At 64.5% G+C, this 19,082-nt stretch overlaps 10 non-coding genes across 10 annotated transcripts; 5 read left to right on the forward strand and 5 right to left on the reverse strand.

Annotated features, from left to right (window-relative positions):
- Positions 1-472: 472 nt before the first annotated feature.
- Positions 473-555, reverse strand: TRNAL-CAG (transfer RNA leucine (anticodon CAG)). Its single transcript has one exon. It is a non-coding gene; the product is annotated as a tRNA-Leu (tRNA).
- A 5,817-nt stretch (positions 556-6,372) lies between these two features.
- TRNAG-GCC (transfer RNA glycine (anticodon GCC)) lies at positions 6,373-6,443 on the reverse strand. Its single transcript has one exon. It is a non-coding gene; the product is annotated as a tRNA-Gly (tRNA).
- Positions 6,444-8,082: 1,639 nt separating this feature from the next.
- Positions 8,083-8,165, reverse strand: TRNAL-CAG (transfer RNA leucine (anticodon CAG)). Its single transcript has one exon. It is a non-coding gene; the product is annotated as a tRNA-Leu (tRNA).
- Positions 8,166-9,481: 1,316 nt separating this feature from the next.
- Positions 9,482-9,553, forward strand: TRNAG-UCC (transfer RNA glycine (anticodon UCC)). Its single transcript has one exon. It is a non-coding gene; the product is annotated as a tRNA-Gly (tRNA).
- Positions 9,554-9,855: 302 nt separating this feature from the next.
- On the forward strand, positions 9,856-9,927 carry TRNAE-CUC (transfer RNA glutamic acid (anticodon CUC)). The gene has a single exon. It is a non-coding gene; the product is annotated as a tRNA-Glu (tRNA).
- Positions 9,928-13,979: 4,052 nt separating this feature from the next.
- Positions 13,980-14,050, reverse strand: TRNAG-GCC (transfer RNA glycine (anticodon GCC)). Its single transcript has one exon. It is a non-coding gene; the product is annotated as a tRNA-Gly (tRNA).
- Positions 14,051-15,689: 1,639 nt separating this feature from the next.
- Positions 15,690-15,772, reverse strand: TRNAL-CAG (transfer RNA leucine (anticodon CAG)). Its single transcript has one exon. It is a non-coding gene; the product is annotated as a tRNA-Leu (tRNA).
- A 637-nt stretch (positions 15,773-16,409) lies between these two features.
- TRNAD-GUC (transfer RNA aspartic acid (anticodon GUC)) lies at positions 16,410-16,481 on the forward strand. The gene has a single exon. It is a non-coding gene; the product is annotated as a tRNA-Asp (tRNA).
- A 609-nt stretch (positions 16,482-17,090) lies between these two features.
- Positions 17,091-17,162, forward strand: TRNAG-UCC (transfer RNA glycine (anticodon UCC)). Its single transcript has one exon. It is a non-coding gene; the product is annotated as a tRNA-Gly (tRNA).
- A 302-nt stretch (positions 17,163-17,464) lies between these two features.
- Positions 17,465-17,536, forward strand: TRNAE-CUC (transfer RNA glutamic acid (anticodon CUC)). The gene has a single exon. It is a non-coding gene; the product is annotated as a tRNA-Glu (tRNA).
- Positions 17,537-19,082: the final 1,546 nt, after the last annotated feature.

Consider the following 19,082-nt stretch of genomic DNA (forward strand, 5'->3'; position numbering starts at 1 on the left):
CTGGGCAGCGCAGCGGCGATTCGAGGCGGTGGGCGGTGGGCGGTGGGCGGTGGGCGGTGGGCGGAGGCCGGTGGGAGGAAGGAGGGAAAAGGAGGAATAGGGCAAGAATCTGGGCTGTGTCTGTTTGGGCGGGCGGAGGAGATAGGCAGGGAAGAGCGTGGAAGGTGGTCGCGGTCGCTCGCTGTGTGTGGGGCCAGGGAAGAGGGCGTGCGAGGTGGCGGGGAGGGCGTCCGTCCGAAGGGCAATTGGTAGAGGGTCGCGGGCGCTGGCGCATGGTCCTGGGCTGTTTCTGCGACAGGCGGCGGGTGGGCAGGAAGAACGGACGTGCCTGAGAAGCGGCGGCGTTTTGGAGGCTTGCTTCAAGGGGGCTGGAGTTTGGAGAGCGGGCAAGGGCTCAAGGCAGGAACCGGCCAAAGGTGCTCCAGGGTTGCCATGGGCGTTGCCCTCCGGCGGGCGGGCCAAAAGGTCGGCTTGTCAGGAGTGGGATTCGAACCCACGCCTCCAGGGGAGACTGCGACCTGAACGCAGCGCCTTAGACCGCTCGGCCATCCTGACGGCGCGCCGGGGCGCGTCGCCGCTCGCATGGCTGGGACCCGGCGCGAACGCCTGCGCCGTTGGCCGGCGCCTGTCTGGGTTCGGTGCGCAACCGACGGACCGCGCGGGCGGAGCGGGCGCCAGGTGAACGGAGCCGGCCGGCGTTGACGTGGACGCCCCCGCGTCCCCACCCCGGACCCAAACGGTCCGCGTCGGGCCGGCCGCCGCCGCCGCACGCCCCAGCCCCCGCGCCTGGGCTCGCCGAACCCCGCAGGGCGCTGCGCCCACCGCGTCCTAGGAGCAGCGGCCTGACTGTTTCGCCCGCGCCTCTTCCTGCCCCGGCGCGATCCCCGCGTTGGAGACAGCAGGCAGGGCGCACGGGGAGGTTCCACGCCGCTCCGGTACCTGTCGGGGTCCGGGTCCGGCTCCGGGTCCCAGCGGGATCGCAGGGTGCTTTGTTGGGTGTCGGGGTAGGTCGCGCCAATGGTGGCGGGGGGCGGGTGGCGGGTGGCGGGTGACGGGTGGCGGGTGGCGGGTGGCGGTTGGCGGGTGGAGGGCGAGCACGCACCGGGCCCCTGCGGTCGGGGGAGGGGATCAAGGCAGGGCTAGGCGTCCGCGGTCGCAGTGGGGTCTGGCGTCCCGGCGACGGTCGCCGTCGTCCTCGTTAGTATAGTGGTGAGTATCCCCGCCTGTCACGCGGGAGACCGGGGTTCGATTCCCCGACGGGGAGGCAGCCGTCCTTTTTGGGCCGCCGCCTCGGACCCAGCCTGTGGGCCCTCCTTCTCCTTCCTCCGCCCTCCAGCTAGTGGCAGTGCGCCATCTCGGGCCTGGCCTGCCCGGCCCCTTGGCCCCCTGGGCCCCCTGGGCCTCCTGGGCCCCCTTGGCCTCCTGCCTTTTCTTCTCGCCCGCGGCTTGGTCGCCGCAGGCGGGCGGCCTCCTCTGGCCCCCCACGGCGCCCGACGAGCTGCCGGCCCAAAGTGGGTGTCGGAAGAGGCTTTCTGCGACGCACAGGGCCCGGCGCCCGGTGGGAGGCGGAGGAGCGAGGACCCTGTCGGCGCCGGCCGTGTCCCCGCCGGGCACCTGGTGGGGAAGGGCTCTGGCGGCCCCGGGCGGCGAGGGAGCGAGAGCGCCCCCAGAGGCAGGCGGGCGGAACGGGGCAGCCGCGCTCGCCTTGCACCGGTGGGGCGCCGGGCGGCCTTCGGCGGGGCCGTGGCAGCGCGGAGCTGCGGGCGGGCGGACGGACCGGGCGTCGGGGTCGGGCTGCCCCGGGCGTCGGCGGCGCGCTGGTGGGAGCCCCGGGCCGGCGTGGCGGGGCTGCCCGCGCCGTGCGGCGTTGGTGGTATAGTGGTGAGCATAGCTGCCTTCCAAGCAGTTGACCCGGGTTCGATTCCCGGCCAACGCAGCGGGCCGACCTTTTGCGGAGGTCCCGGGCGCGGAGCTCGTGTGGCAGCTTGGCCTGTGGCTGCGTGCCTGTGCGCCCGGGAAGGAGGCGCGCGGTGTTTGGAGGGTGTGCTGCGAACAGGGCAGAGCTGCTCGTGAGGGCAGGCCGGTTGCCGCCGGCGTCGCGGGGGCTGGTTGCGGGTGTTTGTTTTAACCCGAAGCAGGGGACAGGCGCCAAGGTAGCGCCAAGGTAGCGCCAAGGTAGTGCTGGGGGCCGGAGGCGCCCGGGGCCAGGAGGCGCAAGCCGGGCCCCGAAGCCGTCACTCCCTGGTGGTCTAGTGGTTAGGATTCGGCGCTCTCACCGCCGCGGCCCGGGTTCGATTCCCGGTCAGGGAAGCCTTCCTTCTTTGGCTCTGCCTGCCAGCTGCCAGGCCCCTTCACACCTCCCCTTTTGGCCAACAGGCTCGCTCGCTCGCTTCTCCCGCGCCCCAGCCACAACCTCCCGCGGCCTCCACGTGCGCCCCAACGCTCCCCGCCTGCCTCCACCCATCCGTCCTTTTGGCCTCGCTGGCGCCACCTTCGCAACATCAGCTTCACAGCTCTTCCTTGTCACGTGCTCGCCTCGCTCCCACTCTTTCTCAGCGGCAAAGCCCACTGGCCAGGTCAGGCTTTCTCCTCCCATGGCCGCCAGGTGACCCGCCACCACCACCGCCACCCTCGCACTCTCGGCTGGCCACCGAATGGGCCAGGACTCTCGAGCAGAGCGGCTTCCGCCAAGCCAAGCCCGGTGGCTGACGGGCCACTTCTCTCTCGGCTGCGGGGGATCTGGGCCTAATGGTTGGGCCACCCGCCAGAGCCACTCATGCCAGCAAGCGCACTGGCTTTTCCGAGGCGTGCCAGACCCTGAGCGCGGGATCCGTGATTGGGCTCCACGGGTGTCACCGGCTTCGGTAGAAATGGCAGCGGAACTTGAGGAGCCGAGACCACGGGCCATAGCGCCAGGGAGGCCGAGCTGCGACAGTCACTCTGGCAGCATGACTATGTTCTTCTTCATGCGGACATGATATCGATGGGATTCCTGTGACGTGTGGTAACACGTGTAGACTGCGTAGTGATCGATGAGCCACTGAGGGGATGTAGGGCATCCATCCCGTGGGTGTCTGTCGTCTCTACCTGTTGGGAGCATCTCAGGTGCTGTCTTCCAGGAGCTCTTCGGAAACACGCACTAATACGTCGTTGTTACCCCTAGTCGCCCTACTCTGCCCTAGAACATTCTTAGAACGTATTCCCTCCATCTAAACGCATGCTGGTACCCAATTCACCAACCTCGCTTCACCGCAGTCACCCACACACCCTCTCCAGCCTCTGATCTCTACCTGTTGAGAGCATCTCAGGTGCTGTCTTCCAGGAGCTCTTCGGAAACACGCACTAATACGTCGTTGTTACCCCTAGTCGCCCTACTCTGCCCTAGAACATTCTTAGAACGTATTCCCTCCATCTAAACGCATGCTCGTACCCATTTCACCAACCTCTCTTCACCGCAGTCACCCACACACCCTCTCCAGCCTCTGGTGTCTATCGTTCTACTCTCTACCTCCACAAGGTGAACTTTTTGAGCTCCCAGGATTGGGGTAAGAACCTGCCCTCTCTGTCTTTCTGTGCCCGGCTCATTTGGTGTTCCATCGTGACCTATAGCTCCGCCTCTGTTGCTGCAGACGAGAGGATTTCGTTCTTTTCTACGGCCAAATGGCATTCCATGGTGTCCATATGCCACATTCTTGTTAATCCATTTCCCGGCTGACGGACACTTAGGTTGTCTTAACGACATCTTGCCTACTTGCACGTCCTTCATAGGCTCTCTGCAAGAAGAAAAATATGGCTCTTTTTGCCCGACCTCGCAGGCAGTCAGACCTTATGGTTGTCTTCCCCTGTTCCCTAAAAGTCGCTGTTCTTCTATTCTTTCTCAAGGTGCGCTGATCTCATATTGTTCAAACACACGTGTTTTACCATCAATTTGTAGAGTTAACACAATTGTCACAGGGGTCCTGAGGTGAGGTACATCCTCAGCTTACGGAGATAACAGGATTAAGAGATTAAAGTAAAGACAGGCGTAAGAAATTATAAAAGCATTATTTGGGAACCGAAGAAAGTCCATATTAAAATGAAGTCTTCACAGTTTACGTGCCTCTGCCGCGGCTCCAGCCGGTCCCTCCGTTCGGGGTCCCTGACTTCCCGCAACATACACGTGCGTGTGTGTACACGTGCTCCCGCTCACTGTTGACGGGTTTGAGATTCTCGCCTATTCTGGATGTGAAAATGAATCTTGAGAGGTCCCATTAGTTAGACCAACCTGGCCACGGGCATTGAAGCGTGGAGATGCAGGAGTTCGTGGGGAAAACCCAACGGCCAGGCTGACCAAAGCGCATGTGCGGGGTTGGGGTTCCTGATAGACTTCCAGCCGAAGTTTGCTTCCCATTGCCTGACCTACGCTCTCTATCTTCTCCCCAAATGTCAAGGAACATGTGGAGATGGTACCCATCCCCAGCGCCAAGATTCGCTGTGGAACGCTTTTCCCATCCCCTCCTTAGCACAGATGAGCCCAGTGCTCCAACCCTCTATTCAACCCGTATTGATCATTATTGTTTGGCTGATCCCCCAAGTCAATGGCAGAAGTCAGTCGACTTCTTGCCAAAACTCCTCTGTAGGGGCAAAGTAGACGTCCAACCAACTGCACAAACCTCTCCCGTGTCATTCGTGGGATCTTGGCACAGTCGGATCACCTGCAGAGACCAGACCCTGTCGGGGATAGAGATGTTTGCCATCCCCACGGGAGGCTGGCTTGCTTGCCAGCGTGATGTGGGTGGATGTCAGTGGGTGACAGTGATGGACGAAGGTGTCCGTTCCCGTGGCTGGCGTCCACCCCCGCCCGGGGCAAGGGGCTGACACCGAGGAAAGGAGAGAAGCATGTCGCGTGCTGGGAGCTGGAAGAAGGAGTCCAGGGTGTCCAGGGGGTGCACAGGGCTGGCTGGCCAGGTCTGGGAGTGAGGCTGTCCAGTGAAACGGAGGTTGTGCAGATGCCTGGGGCGTCAGGGCACCTCGCGGGCCGCCTATGCGGTCGGAGGGATCCCAGCTGGTGGCGGAGCTGGCGTGTGTCTGAAGAGCCTGAAGGAGGCCAGGGCTGGGGGATATGAGTCGTCTGAGTGAGGGACATTGACGGCGAGAGGGAGAGTTGACTGTGCGAGAGAGAGAGACAGAGAGATAGAGACAGAGAGAGAGAGAGAGAGAGAGACAGAGACAGAGACAGAGAAAGACAGAGAGGGTGAGAGATTGAGAGAGTGAGAGAGAGAGACAGAGAGAGAGAGAGAGTGTGTGTCTGTGTGTGTGTGTGTGTGTGTGTGTGTGAGTGAAAGGGCGGGTGGGGTGAGACAAAGGTGGTGGAGGGAGGGCTGAGCCTGAAGGCTGGTGGGAACAGTACCTTTTCAGCGGGTTGGCCTGGGCAGGAAGGAAGTCTGTGTGGTCAAAGGGCACCCCCGCCGGCGAGACTGGGCTGCTGCTTGGGCTGGGCGGTCAGAGTATGGAGTGGGGCTGGGGTGAGGTGGCAAGCAGCCCAGGGTGGGAGAGACGTCGTGACAGAGCGACTGGAGGCCACGTCCCACGTCCCAAAAGGGTAGGGAATGCAACTGGACCCGAGACATAAATAAGCCGTCTTCAGGACGCACATTCACGTCTCAGGCATGTGTCTGGGGCTGAGATGAAAAGAGGTCCGAGGGAGAGAAACAAGGCAGCATCGTCGACTAAAGTGGTGGATTGGGGTTAGGTTGGGAGATGCGACATGGCGGTGGTGGTGCCGGCAGAATGAGGGGAGAGAGTGTGGAGTAGCCGGAACACGATGAATATAGACGGTGCACATGCCACGCGTACACTCGTGTGGTCGCGTTAAGGACTGTGTGACCAACTAGGGGAAAGTGATGAGTTACTCCCCGGAGTCGCGACTTCCTTCCTACTGGAAGGGCAACCATGGCATCATTTTCTGGATGTGGGGAGCCAGCGAGGGGGAGAGAGAGAGAGGAAAAGAGGTCGAGGTGGTGAAATGTGAAGAGGAGAGGTGGGGCGAGTGGCTGCAAGCCCGTGGTGCCTGGCGGTGTTCCTTGAAGTGAAATGCGTCGGGCAGAGGCGGTGGCAGGGCAATGAAGAGAAACAGGAGCAGGAGGCTGCCCAGGGCTGGTGTCTGGCGCGCTCTCGTGTTTGGAGGGGTTGTTGTTACCAAGGTGGGGGGGCGGGGGGACAGGCTCAACCGTAAGTCAGTGGAGAGAGGCACGGAAGAAAGGGCAGAGGGGCGTCGCGCGTGGGAGCGCAGCCGGTGCCGGACTCGCTCGCGCGCCCCGAGTGTAAGGAGGCGGCAGAGGCGAGCGCAGCTACGCCTTGGTGCTGCTGCAGCACCAAAATGGGAGGGTGTGCTGCATGGGCCGGGAATCGAACCCGGGCCTCCCGCGTGGCAGGCGAGAATTCTACCACTGAACCACCCATGCACCGATGGCAAACGCCAACGGAAGCTGGTGCAGCGGAGCTCGCCACCAGCGGCCGTTCACTGGTCACCGCCTGCCGTGGGCCTCCGTCCTATTGGAGCGGCCACGAGAGGCTGGCCCGATGGGGCGGGCAGAAGGGGAGGCTCCCGTCACGTCGAGGGACCTGAGGCGGGGCGCGGAGGGAGAGCGGAGGGAGAGAGGCCGACTCGGCCCATCTTGCGCTTTCTCTGCCGCCCAGGGCCGAGAGACTGCCCGCCGGGGTCTCCAGGGGAAGGACCAGCCGTGGCCCGCGCCCGAATGCCCGTGTGGGCAGGTGAGCTGTGGCGGGCCTTGCTGAGCGCGGATCCCCGGCACAGACCCAAAGTTCTTGTTTTTGTTTTTGTTTGTTTCTTTCTTTCTTTCTTTCGAGGGTCCTTTTTTTTTCTTTCTTTTCTTCACCGCCGGGCCGGCCTTCTCACTTGTGTCACCTGCGGGTGGGTGGGGAGGTGGGTGTGTCAGCGAGCGGGGGCGGCGATGGGGAACGGGTCTCGCAGCCGTGGCGTGCGGGCTCAGAAACGCAGACCAAGTCCGTGGGCGCCTCGCTCCTGCGCTGTGACCCACCCCACCGGCTCGCACTTGGGCTGGTAGGGAGGCTGGAGCGCGAGAAAGGAGCGGAGGAGCGCTTCGGCAGAGCCGCAGCTGGCTGACCCTGGAGAAGGCGCGCTGGGTGTGGCTGGGACGGCCCAGGCCGCGGCTTCCCCCGTGGGGATGCGGTGTGGCGCGGAGCTGGTCCCGGCGGGGCCTGGCGTTTGTGGGCGCGTGACGGGGATCTAGGGCTTCCGCTCGTGATTCCTCGTTGGCTGTCCTTCCGGGTTTGGACTCGCCTGCCAGGCTGTGTGCAGGGTTCCCGCTGCCTGTGGCCGGCAGGCGTCCGGGCTGCAGGTGGGCCGGCAGGCAGGTGTTAGCGGGAAGGGAGCACAAGTAGCGAGGTGGGATCGGCGACGTGGCTAGGGCGTCTGGAGAATGGAATGCGCGGCCGGGGTCCGAGGGGTCGGAGGAAAGGACAGGATGTTGGATGGCGTGCCTCTGGTGGGAGAAGTGTGTGCGGCTCCACGAGCGAGTCGCTCGCTGCCGTTCAGCGGTCAGAAGTTGGAGGGTGAAACCGGGCGGGCTGTGCAGGCCAGGACGCCTCTGGGCAGCGCAGCGGCGATTCGAGGCGGTGGGCGGTGGGCGGTGGGCGGTGGGCGGTGGGCGGAGGCCGGTGGGAGGAAGGAGGGAAAAGGAGGAATAGGGCAAGAATCTGGGCTGTGTCTGTTTGGGCGGGCGGAGGAGATAGGCAGGGAAGAGCGTGGAAGGTGGTCGCGGTCGCTCGCTGTGTGTGGGGCCAGGGAAGAGGGCGTGCGAGGTGGCGGGGAGGGCGTCCGTCCGAAGGGCAATTGGTAGAGGGTCGCGGGCGCTGGCGCATGGTCCTGGGCTGTTTCTGCGACAGGCGGCGGGTGGGCAGGAAGAACGGACGTGCCTGAGAAGCGGCGGCGTTTTGGAGGCTTGCTTCAAGGGGGCTGGAGTTTGGAGAGCGGGCAAGGGCTCAAGGCAGGAACCGGCCAAAGGTGCTCCAGGGTTGCCATGGGCGTTGCCCTCCGGCGGGCGGGCCAAAAGGTCGGCTTGTCAGGAGTGGGATTCGAACCCACGCCTCCAGGGGAGACTGCGACCTGAACGCAGCGCCTTAGACCGCTCGGCCATCCTGACGGCGCGCCGGGGCGCGTCGCCGCTCGCATGGCTGGGACCCGGCGCGAACGCCTGCGCCGTTGGCCGGCGCCTGTCTGGGTTCGGTGCGCAACCGACGGACCGCGCGGGCGGAGCGGGCGCCAGGTGAACGGAGCCGGCCGGCGTTGACGTGGACGCCCCCGCGTCCCCACCCCGGACCCAAACGGTCCGCGTCGGGCCGGCCGCCGCCGCCGCACGCCCCAGCCCCCGCGCCTGGGCTCGCCGAACCCCGCAGGGCGCTGCGCCCACCGCGTCCTAGGAGCAGCGGCCTGACTGTTTCGCCCGCGCCTCTTCCTGCCCCGGCGCGATCCCCGCGTTGGAGACAGCAGGCAGGGCGCACGGGGAGGTTCCACGCCGCTCCGGTACCTGTCGGGGTCCGGGTCCGGCTCCGGGTCCCAGCGGGATCGCAGGGTGCTTTGTTGGGTGTCGGGGTAGGTCGCGCCAATGGTGGCGGGGGGCGGGTGGCGGGTGGCGGGTGACGGGTGGCGGGTGGCGGGTGGCGGGTGGCGGGTGGCGGGTGGAGGGCGAGCACGCACCGGGCCCCTGCGGTCGGGGGAGGGGATCAAGGCAGGGCTAGGCGTCCGCGGTCGCAGTGGGGTCTGGCGTCCCGGCGACCGTCGCCGTCGTCCTCGTTAGTATAGTGGTGAGTATCCCCGCCTGTCACGCGGGAGACCGGGGTTCGATTCCCCGACGGGGAGGCAGCCGTCCTTTTTGGGCCGCCGCCTCGGACCCAGCCTGTGGGCCCTCCTTCTCCTTCCTCCGCCCTCCAGCTAGTGGCAGTGCGCCATCTCGGGCCTGGCCTGCCCGGCCCCTTGGCCCCCTGGGCCCCCTTGGCCTCCTGGGCCCCCTTGGCCTCCTGCCTTTTCTTCTCGCCCGCGGCTTGGTCGCCGCAGGCGGGCGGCCTCCTCTGGCCCCCCACGGCGCCCGACGAGCTGCCGGCCCAAAGTGGGTGTCGGAAGAGGCTTTCTGCGACGCACAGGGCCCGGCGCCCGGTGGGAGGCGGAGGAGCGAGGACCCTGTCGGCGCCGGCCGTGTCCCCGCCGGGCACCTGGTGGGGAAGGGCTCTGGCGGCCCCGGGCGGCGAGGGAGCGAGAGCGCCCCCAGAGGCAGGCGGGCGGAACGGGGCAGCCGCGCTCGCCTTGCACCGGTGGGGCGCCGGGCGGCCTTCGGCGGGGCCGTGGCAGCGCGGAGCTGCGGGCGGGCGGACGGACCGGGCGTCGGGGCCGGGCTGCCCCGGGCGTCGGCGGCGCGCTGGTGGGAGCCCCGGGCCGGCGTGGCGGGGCTGCCCGCGCCGTGCGGCGTTGGTGGTATAGTGGTGAGCATAGCTGCCTTCCAAGCAGTTGACCCGGGTTCGATTCCCGGCCAACGCAGCGGGCCGACCTTTTGCGGAGGTCCCGGGCGCGGAGCTCGTGTGGCAGCTTGGCCTGTGGCTGCGTGCCTGTGCGCCCGGGAAGGAGGCGCGCGGTGTTTGGAGGGTGTGCTGCGAACAGGGCAGAGCTGCTCGTGAGGGCAGGCCGGTTGCCGCCGGCGTCGCGGGGGCTGGTTGCGGGTGTTTGTTTTAACCCGAAGCAGGGGACAGGCGCCAAGGTAGCGCCAAGGTAGCGCCAAGGTAGTGCTGGGGGCCGGAGGCGCCCGGGGCCAGGAGGCGCAAGCCGGGCCCCGAAGCCGTCTCTCCCTGGTGGTCTAGTGGTTAGGATTCGGCGCTCTCACCGCCGCGGCCCGGGTTCGATTCCCGGTCAGGGAAGCCTTCCTTCTTTGGCTCTGCCTGCCAGCTGCCAGGCCCCTTCACACCTCCCCTTTTGGCCAACAGGCTCGCTCGCTCGCTTCTCCCGCGCCCCAGCCACAACCTCCCGCGGCCTCCACGTGCGCCCCAACGCTCCCCGCCTGCCTCCACCCATCCGTCCTTTTGGCCTCGCTGGCGCCACCTTCGCAACATCAGCTTCACAGCTCTTCCTTGTCACGTGCTCGCCTCGCTCCCACTCTTTCTCAGCGGCAAAGCCCACTGGCCAGGTCAGGCTTTCTCCTCCCATGGCCGCCAGGTGACCCGCCACCACCACCGCCACCCTCGCACTCTCGGCTGGCCACCGAATGGGCCAGGACTCTCGAGCAGAGCGGCTTCCGCCAAGCCAAGCCCGGTGGCTGACGGGCCACTTCTCTCTCGGCTGCGGGGGATCTGGGCCTAATGGTTGGGCCACCCGCCAGAGCCACTCATGCCAGCAAGCGCACTGGCTTTTCCGAGGCGTGCCAGACCCTGAGCGCGGGATCCGTGATTGGGCTCCACGGGTGTCACCGGCTTCGGTAGAAATGGCAGCGGAACTTGAGGAGCCGAGACCACGGGCCATAGCGCCAGGGAGGCCGAGCTGCGACAGTCACTCTGGCAGCATGACTATGTTCTTCTTCATGCGGACATGATATCGATGGGATTCCTGTGACGTGTGGTAACACGTGTAGATTGCGTAGTGATCGATGAGCCACTGAGGGGATGTAGGGCATCCATCCCGTGGGTGTCTGTCGTCTCTACCTGTTGGGAGCATCTCAGGTGCTGTCTTCCAGGAGCTCTTCGGAAACACGCACTAATACGTCGTTGTTACCCCTAGTCGCCCTACTCTGCCCTAGAACATTCTTAGAACGTATTCCCTCCATCTAAACGCATGCTGGTACCCAATTCACCAACCTCGCTTCACCGCAGTCACCCACACACCCTCTCCAGCCTCTGATCTCTACCTGTTGAGAGCATCTCAGGTGCTGTCTTCCAGGAGCTCTTCGGAAACACGCACTAATACGTCGTTGTTACCCCTAGTCGCCCTACTCTGCCCTAGAACATTCTTAGAACGTATTCCCTCCATCTAAACGCATGCTCGTACCCATTTCACCAACCTCTCTTCACCGCAGTCACCCACACACCCTCTCCAGCCTCTGGTGTCTATCGTTCTACTCTCTACCTCCACAAGGTGAACTTTTTGAGCTCCCAGGATTGGGGTAAGAACCTGCCCTCTCTGTCTTTCTGTGCCCGGCTCATTTGGTGTTCCATCGTGACCTATAGCTCCGCCTCTGTTGCTGCAGACGAGAGGATTTCGTTCTTTTCTACGGCCAAATGGCATTCCATGGTGTCCATATGCCACATTCTTGTTAATCCATTTCCCGGCTGACGGACACTTAGGTTGTCTTAACGACATCTTGCCTACTTGCACGTCCTTCATAGGCTCTCTGCAAGAAGAAAAATATGGCTCTTTTTGCCCGACCTCGCAGGCAGTCAGACCTTATGGTTGTCTTCCCCTGTTCCCTAAAAGTCGCTGTTCTTCTATTCTTTCTCAAGGTGCGCTGATCTCATATTGTTCAAACACACGTGTTTTACCATCAATTTGTAGAGTTAACACAATTGTCACAGGGGTCCTGAGGTGAGGTACATCCTCAGCTTACGGAGATAACAGGATTAAGAGATTAAAGTAAAGACAGGCGTAAGAAATTATAAAAGCATTATTTGGGAACCGAAGAAAGTCCATATTAAAATGAAGTCTTCACAGTTTACGTGCCTCTGCCGCGGCTCCAGCCGGTCCCTCCGTTCGGGGTCCCTGACTTCCCGCAACATACACGTGCGTGTGTGTACACGTGCTCCCGCTCACTGTTGACGGGTTTGAGATTCTCGCCTATTCTGGATGTGAAAATGAATCTTGAGAGGTCCCATTAGTTAGACCAACCTGGCCACGGGCATTGAAGCGTGGAGATGCAGGAGTTCGTGGGGAAAACCCAACGGCCAGGCTGACCAAAGCGCATGTGCGGGGTTGGGGTTCCTGATAGACTTCCAGCCGAAGTTTGCTTCCCATTGCCTGACCTACGCTCTCTATCTTCTCCCCAAATGTCAAGGAACATGTGGAGATGGTACCCATCCCCAGCGCCAAGATTCGCTGTGGAACGCTTTTCCCATCCCCTCCTTAGCACAGATGAGCCCAGTGCTCCAACCCTCTATTCAACCCGTATTGATCATTATTGTTTGGCTGATCCCCCAAGTCAATGGCAGAAGTCAGTCGACTTCTTGCCAAAACTCCTCTGTAGGGGCAAAGTAGACGTCCAACCAACTGCACAAACCTCTCCCGTGTCATTCGTGGGATCTTGGCACAGTCGGATCACCTGCAGAGACCAGACCCTGTCGGGGATAGAGATGTTTGCCATCCCCACGGGAGGCTGGCTTGCTTGCCAGCGTGATGTGGGTGGATGTCAGTGGGTGACAGTGATGGACGAAGGTGTCCGTTCCCGTGGCTGGCGTCCACCCCAGCCCGGGGCAAGGGGCTGACACCGAGGAAAGGAGAGAAGCATGTCGCGTGCTGGGAGCTGGAAGAAGGAGTCCAGGGTGTCCAGGGGGTGCACAGGGCTGGCTGGCCAGGTCTGGGAGTGAGGCTGTCCAGTGAAACGGAGGTTGTGCAGATGCCTGGGGCGTCAGGGCACCTCGCGGGCCGCCTATGCGGTCGGAGGGATCCCAGCTGGTGGCGGAGCTGGCGTGTGTCTGAAGAGCCTGAAGGAGGCCAGGGCTGGGGGATATGAGTCGTCTGAGTGAGGGACATTGACGGCGAGAGGGAGAGTTGACTGTGCGAGAGAGAGAGACAGAGAGATAGAGACAGAGAGAGAGAGAGAGAGAGACAGAGACAGAGACAGAGAAAGACAGAGAGGGTGAGAGATTGAGAGAGAGAGACAGAGAGAGAGAGAGAGTGTGTGTCTGTGTGTGTGTGTGTGTGTGTGTGTGTGAGTGAAAGGGCGGGTGGGGTGAGACAAAGGTGGTGGAGGGAGGGCTGAGCCTGAAGGCTGGTGGGAACAGTACCTTTTCAGCGGGTTGGCCTGGGCAGGAAGGAAGTCTGTGTGGTCAAAGGGCACCCCCGCCGGCGAGACTGGGCTGCTGCTTGGGCTGGGCGGTCAGAGTATGGAGTGGGGCTGGGGTGAGGTGGCAAGCAGCCCAGGGTGGGAGAGACGTCGTGACAGAGCGACTGGAGGCCACGTCCCACGTCCCAAAAGGGTAGGGAATGCAACTGGACCCGAGACATAAATAAGCCGTCTTCAGGACGCACATTCACGTCTCAGGCATGTGTCTGGGGCTGAGATGAAAAGAGGTCCGAGGGAGAGAAACAAGGCAGCATCGTCGACTAAAGTGGTGGATTGGGGTTAGGTTGGGAGATGCGACATGGCGGTGGTGGTGCCGGCAGAATGAGGGGAGAGAGTGTGGAGTAGCCGGAACACGATGAATATAGACGGTGCACATGCCACGCGTACACTCGTGTGGTCGCGTTAAGGACTGTGTGACCAACTAGGGGAAAGTGATGAGTTACTCCCCGGAGTCGCGACTTCCTTCCTACTGGAAGGGCAACCATGGCATCATTTTCTGGATGTGGGGAGCCAGCGAGGGGGAGAGAGAGAGAGGAAAAGAGGTCGAGGTGGTGAAATGTGAAGAGGAGAGGTGGGGCGAGTGGCTGCAAGCCCGTGGTGCCTGGCGGTGTTCCTTGAAGTGAAATGCGTCGGGCAGAGGCGGTGGCAGGGCAATGAAGAGAAACAGGAGCAGGAGGCTGCCCAGGGCTGGTGTCTGGCGCGCTCTCGTGTTTGGAGGGGTTGTTGTTACCAAGGTGGGGGGGCGGGGGGACAGGCTCAACCGTAAGTCAGTGGAGAGAGGCACGGAAGAAAGGGCAGAGGGGCGTCGCGCGTGGGAGCGCAGCCGGTGCCGGACTCGCTCGCGCGCCCCGAGTGTAAGGAGGCGGCAGAGGCGAGCGCAGCTACGCCTTGGTGCTGCTGCAGCACCAAAATGGGAGGGTGTGCTGCATGGGCCGGGAATCGAACCCGGGCCTCCCGCGTGGCAGGCGAGAATTCTACCACTGAACCACCCATGCACCGATGGCAAACGCCAACGGAAGCTGGTGCAGCGGAGCTCGCCACCAGCGGCCGTTCACTGGTCACCGCCTGCCGTGGGCCTCCGTCCTATTGGAGCGGCCACGAGAGGCTGGCCCGATGGGGCGGGCAGAAGGGGAGGCTCCCGTCACGTCGAGGGACCTGAGGCGGGGCGCGGAGGGAGAGCGGAGGGAGAGAGGCCGACTCGGCCCATCTTGCGCTTTCTCTGCCGCCCAGGGCCGAGAGACTGCCCGCCGGGGTCTCCAGGGGAAGGACCAGCCGTGGCCCGCGCCCGAATGCCCGTGTGGGCAGGTGAGCTGTGGCGGGCCTTGCTGAGCGCGGATCCCCGGCACAGACCCAAAGTTCTTGTTTTTGTTTTTGTTTGTTTCTTTCTTTCTTTCTTTCGAGGGTCCTTTTTTTTTCTTTCTTTTCTTCACCGCCGGGCCGGCCTTCTCACTTGTGTCACCTGCGGGTGGGTGGGGAGGTGGGTGTGTCAGCGAGCGGGGGCGGCGATGGGGAACGGGTCTCGCAGCCGTGGCGTGCGGGCTCAGAAACGCAGACCAAGTCCGTGGGCGCCTCGCTCCTGCGCTGTGACCCACCCCACCGGCTCGCACTTGGGCTGGTAGGGAGGCTGGAGCGCGAGAAAGGAGCGGAGGAGCGCTTCGGCAGAGCCGCAGCTGGCTGACCCTGGAGAAGGCGCGCTGGGTGTGGCTGGGACGGCCCAGGCCGCGGCTTCCCCCGTGGGGATGCGGTGTGGCGCGGAGCTGGTCCCGGCGGGGCCTGGCGTTTGTGGGCGCGTGACGGGGATCTAGGGCTTCCGCTCGTGATTCCTCGTTGGCTGTCCTTCCGGGTTTGGACTCGCCTGCCAGGCTGTGTGCAGGGTTCCCGCTGCCTGTGGCCGGCAGGCGTCCGGGCTGCAGGTGGGCCGGCAGGCAGGTGTTAGCGGGAAGGGAGCACAAGTAGCGAGGTGGGATCGGCGACGTGGCTAGGGCGTCTGGAGAATGGAATGCGCGGCCGGGGTCCGAGGGGTCGGAGGAAAGGACAGGATGTTGGATGGCGTGCCTCTGGTGGGAGAAGTGTGTGCGGCTCCACGAGCGAGTCGCTCGCTGCCGTTCAGCGGTCAGAAGTTGGAGGGTGAAACCGGGCGGGCTGTGCAGGCCAGGACGCCTCTGGGCAGCGCAGCGGCGATTCGAGGCGGTGGGCGGTGGGCGGTGGGCGGTGGGCGGTGGGCGGAGGCCGGTGGGAGGAAGGAGGGAAAAGGAGGAATAGGGCAAGAATCTGGGCTGTGTCTGTTTGGGCGGGCGGAGGAGATAGGCAGGGAAGAGCGTGGAAGGTGGTCGCGGTCGCTCGCTGTGTGTGGGGCCAGGGAAGAGGGCGTGCGAGGTGGCGGGGAGGGCGTCCGTCCGAAGGGCAATTGGTAGAGGGTCGCGGGCGCTGGCGCATGGTCCTGGGCTGTTTCTGCGACAGGCGGCGGGTGGGCAGGAAGAACGGACGTGCCTGAGAAGCGGCGGCGTTTTGGAGGCTTGCTTCAAGGGGGCTGGAGTTTGGAGAGCGGGCAAGGGCTCAAGGCAGGAACCGGCCAAAGGTGCTCCAGGGTTGCCATGGGCGTTGCCCTCCGGCGGGCGGGCCAAAAGGTCGGCTTGTCAGGAGTGGGATTCGAACCCACGCCTCCAGGGGAGACTGCGACCTGAACGCAGCGCCTTAGACCGCTCGGCCATCCTGACGGCGCGCCGGGGCGCGTCGCCGCTCGCATGGCTGGGACCCGGCGCGAACGCCTGCGCCGTTGGCCGGCGCCTGTCTGGGTTCGGTGCGCAACCGACGGACCGCGCGGGCGGAGCGGGCGCCAGGTGAACGGAGCCGGCCGGCGTTGACGTGGACGCCCCCGCGTCCCCACCCCGGACCCAAACGGTCCGCGTCGGGCCGGCCGCCGCCGCCGCACGCCCCAGCCCCCGCGCCTGGGCTCGCCGAACCCCGCAGGGCGCTGCGCCCACCGCGTCCTAGGAGCAGCGGCCTGACTGTTTCGCCCGCGCCTCTTCCTGCCCCGGCGCGATCCCCGCGTTGGAGACAGCAGGCAGGGCGCACGGGGAGGTTCCACGCCGCTCCGGTACCTGTCGGGGTCCGGGTCCGGCTCCGGGTCCCAGCGGGATCGCAGGGTGCTTTGTTGGGTGTCGGGGTAGGTCGCGCCAATGGTGGCGGGGGGCGGGTGGCGGGTGGCGGGTGACGGGTGGCGGGTGGCGGGTGGCGGGTGGCGGGTGGAGGGCGAGCACGCACCGGGCCCCTGCGGTCGGGGGAGGGGATCAAGGCAGGGCTAGGCGTCCGCGGTCGCAGTGGGGTCTGGCGTCCCGGCGACGGTCGCCGTCGTCCTCGTTAGTATAGTGGTGAGTATCCCCGCCTGTCACGCGGGAGACCGGGGTTCGATTCCCCGACGGGGAGGCAGCCGTCCTTTTTGGGCCGCCGCCTCGGACCCAGCCTGTGGGCCCTCCTTCTCCTTCCTCCGCCCTCCGGCTAGTGGCAGTGCGCCATCTCGGGCCTGGCCTGCCCGGCCCCTTGGCCCCCTGGGCCCCCTGGGCCCCCTGGGCCTCCTGGGCCCCCTTGGCCTCCTGCCTTTTCTTCTCGCCCGCGGCTTGGTCGCCGCAGGCGGGCGGCCTCCTCTGGCCCCCCACGGCGCCCGACGAGCTGCCGGCCCAAAGTGGGTGTCGGAAGAGGCTTTCTGCGACGCACAGGGCCCGGCGCCCGGTGGGAGGCGGAGGAGCGAGGACCCTGTCGGCGCCGGCCGTGTCCCCGCCGGGCACCTGGTGGGGAAGGGCTCTGGCGGCCCCGGGCGGCGAGGGAGCGAGAGCGCCCCCAGAGGCAGGCGGGCGGAACGGGGCAGCCGCGCTCGCCTTGCACCGGTGGGGCGCCGGGCGGCCTTCGGCGGGGCCGTGGCAGCGCGGAGCTGCGGGCGGGCGGACGGACCGGGCGTCGGGGCCGGGCTGCCCCGGGCGTCGGCGGCGCGCTGGTGGGAGCCCCGGGCCGGCGTGGCGGGGCTGCCCGCGCCGTGCGGCGTTGGTGGTATAGTGGTGAGCATAGCTGCCTTCCAAGCAGTTGACCCGGGTTCGATTCCCGGCCAACGCAGCGGGCCGACCTTTTGCGGAGGTCCCGGGCGCGGAGCTCGTGTGGCAGCTTGGCCTGTGGCTGCGTGCCTGTGCGCCCGGGAAGGAGGCGCGCGGTGTTTGGAGGGTGTGCTGCGAACAGGGCAGAGCTGCTCGTGAGGGCAGGCCGGTTGCCGCCGGCGTCGCGGGGGCTGGTTGCGGGTGTTTGTTTTAACCCGAAGCAGGGGACAGGCGCCAAGGTAGCGCCAAGGTAGCGCCAAGGTAGTGCTGGGGGCCGGAGGCGCCCGGGGCCAGGAGGCGCAAGCCGGGCCCCGAAGCCGTCTCTCCCTGGTGGTCTAGTGGTTAGGATTCGGCGCTCTCACCGCCGCGGCCCGGGTTCGATTCCCGGTCAGGGAAGCCTTCCTTCTTTGGCTCTGCCTGCCAGCTGCCAGGCCCCTTCACACCTCCCCTTTTGGCCAACAGGCTCGCTCGCTCGCTTCTCCCGCGCCCCAGCCACAACCTCCCGCGGCCTCCACGTGCGCCCCAACGCTCCCCGCCTGCCTCCACCCATCCGTCCTTTTGGCCTCGCTGGCGCCACCTTCGCAACATCAGCTTCACAGCTCTTCCTTGTCACGTGCTCGCCTCGCTCCCACTCTTTCTCAGCGGCAAAGCCCACTGGCCAGGTCAGGCTTTCTCCTCCCATGGCCGCCAGGTGACCCGCCACCACCACCGCCACCCTCGCACTCTCGGCTGGCCACCGAATGGGCCAGGACTCTCGAGCAGAGCGGCTTCCGCCAAGCCAAGCCCGGTGGCTGACGGGCCACTTCTCTCTCGGCTGCGGGGGATCTGGGCCTAATGGTTGGGCCACCCGCCAGAGCCACTCATGCCAGCAAGCGCACTGGCTTTTCCGAGGCGTGCCAGACCCTGAGCGCGGGATCCGTGATTGGGCTCCACGGGTGTCACCGGCTTCGGTAGAAATGGCAGCGGAACTTGAGGAGCCGAGACCACGGGCCATAGCGCCAGGGAGGCCGAGCTGCGACAGTCACTCTGGCAGCATGACTATGTTCTTCTTCATGCGGACATGATATCGATGGGATTCCTGTGACGTGTGGTAACACGTGTAGATTGCGTAGTGATCGATGAGCCACTGAGGGGATGTAGGGCATCCATCCCGTGGGTGTCTGTCGTCTCTACCTGTTGGGAGCATCTCAGGTGCTGTCTTCCAGGAGCTCTTCGGAAACACGCACTAATACGTCGTTGTTACCCCTAGTCGCCCTACTCTGCCCTAGAACATTCTTAGAACGTATTCCCTCCATCTAAACGCATGCTGGTACCCAATTCACCAACCTCGCTTCACCGCAGTCACCCACACACCCTCTCCAGCCTCTGATCTCTACCTGTTGAGAGCATCTCAGGTGCTGTCTTCCAGGAGCTCTTCGGAAACACGCACTAATACGTCGTTGTTACCCCTAGTCGCCCTACTCTGCCCTAGAACATTCTTAGAACGTATTCCCTCCATCTAAACGCATGCTCGTACCCATTTCACCAACCTCTCTTCACCGCAGTCACCCACACACCCTCTCCAGCCTCTGGTGTCTATCGTTCTACTCTCTACCTCCACAAGGTGAACTTTTTGAGCTCCCAGGATTGGGGTAAGAACCTGCCCTCTCTGTCTTTCTGTGCCCGGCTCATTTGGTGTTCCATCGTGACCTATAGCTCCGCCTCTGTTGCTGCAGACGAGAGGATTTCGTTCTTTTCTACGGCCAAATGGCATTCCATGGTGTCCATATGCCACATTCTTGTTAATCCATTTCCCGGCTGACGGACACTTAGGTTGTCTTAACGACATCTTGCCTACTTGCACGTCCTTCATAGGCTCTCTGCAAGAAGAAAAATATGGCTCTTTTTGCCCGACCTCGCAGGCAGTCAGACCTTATGGTTGTCTTCCCCTGTTCCCTAAAAG

Source organism: Pongo abelii, chromosome 1 (assembly GCF_028885655.2).
Source record: "Pongo abelii isolate AG06213 chromosome 1, NHGRI_mPonAbe1-v2.0_pri, whole genome shotgun sequence".
NCBI lineage: Eukaryota > Metazoa > Chordata > Mammalia > Primates > Hominidae > Pongo > Pongo abelii.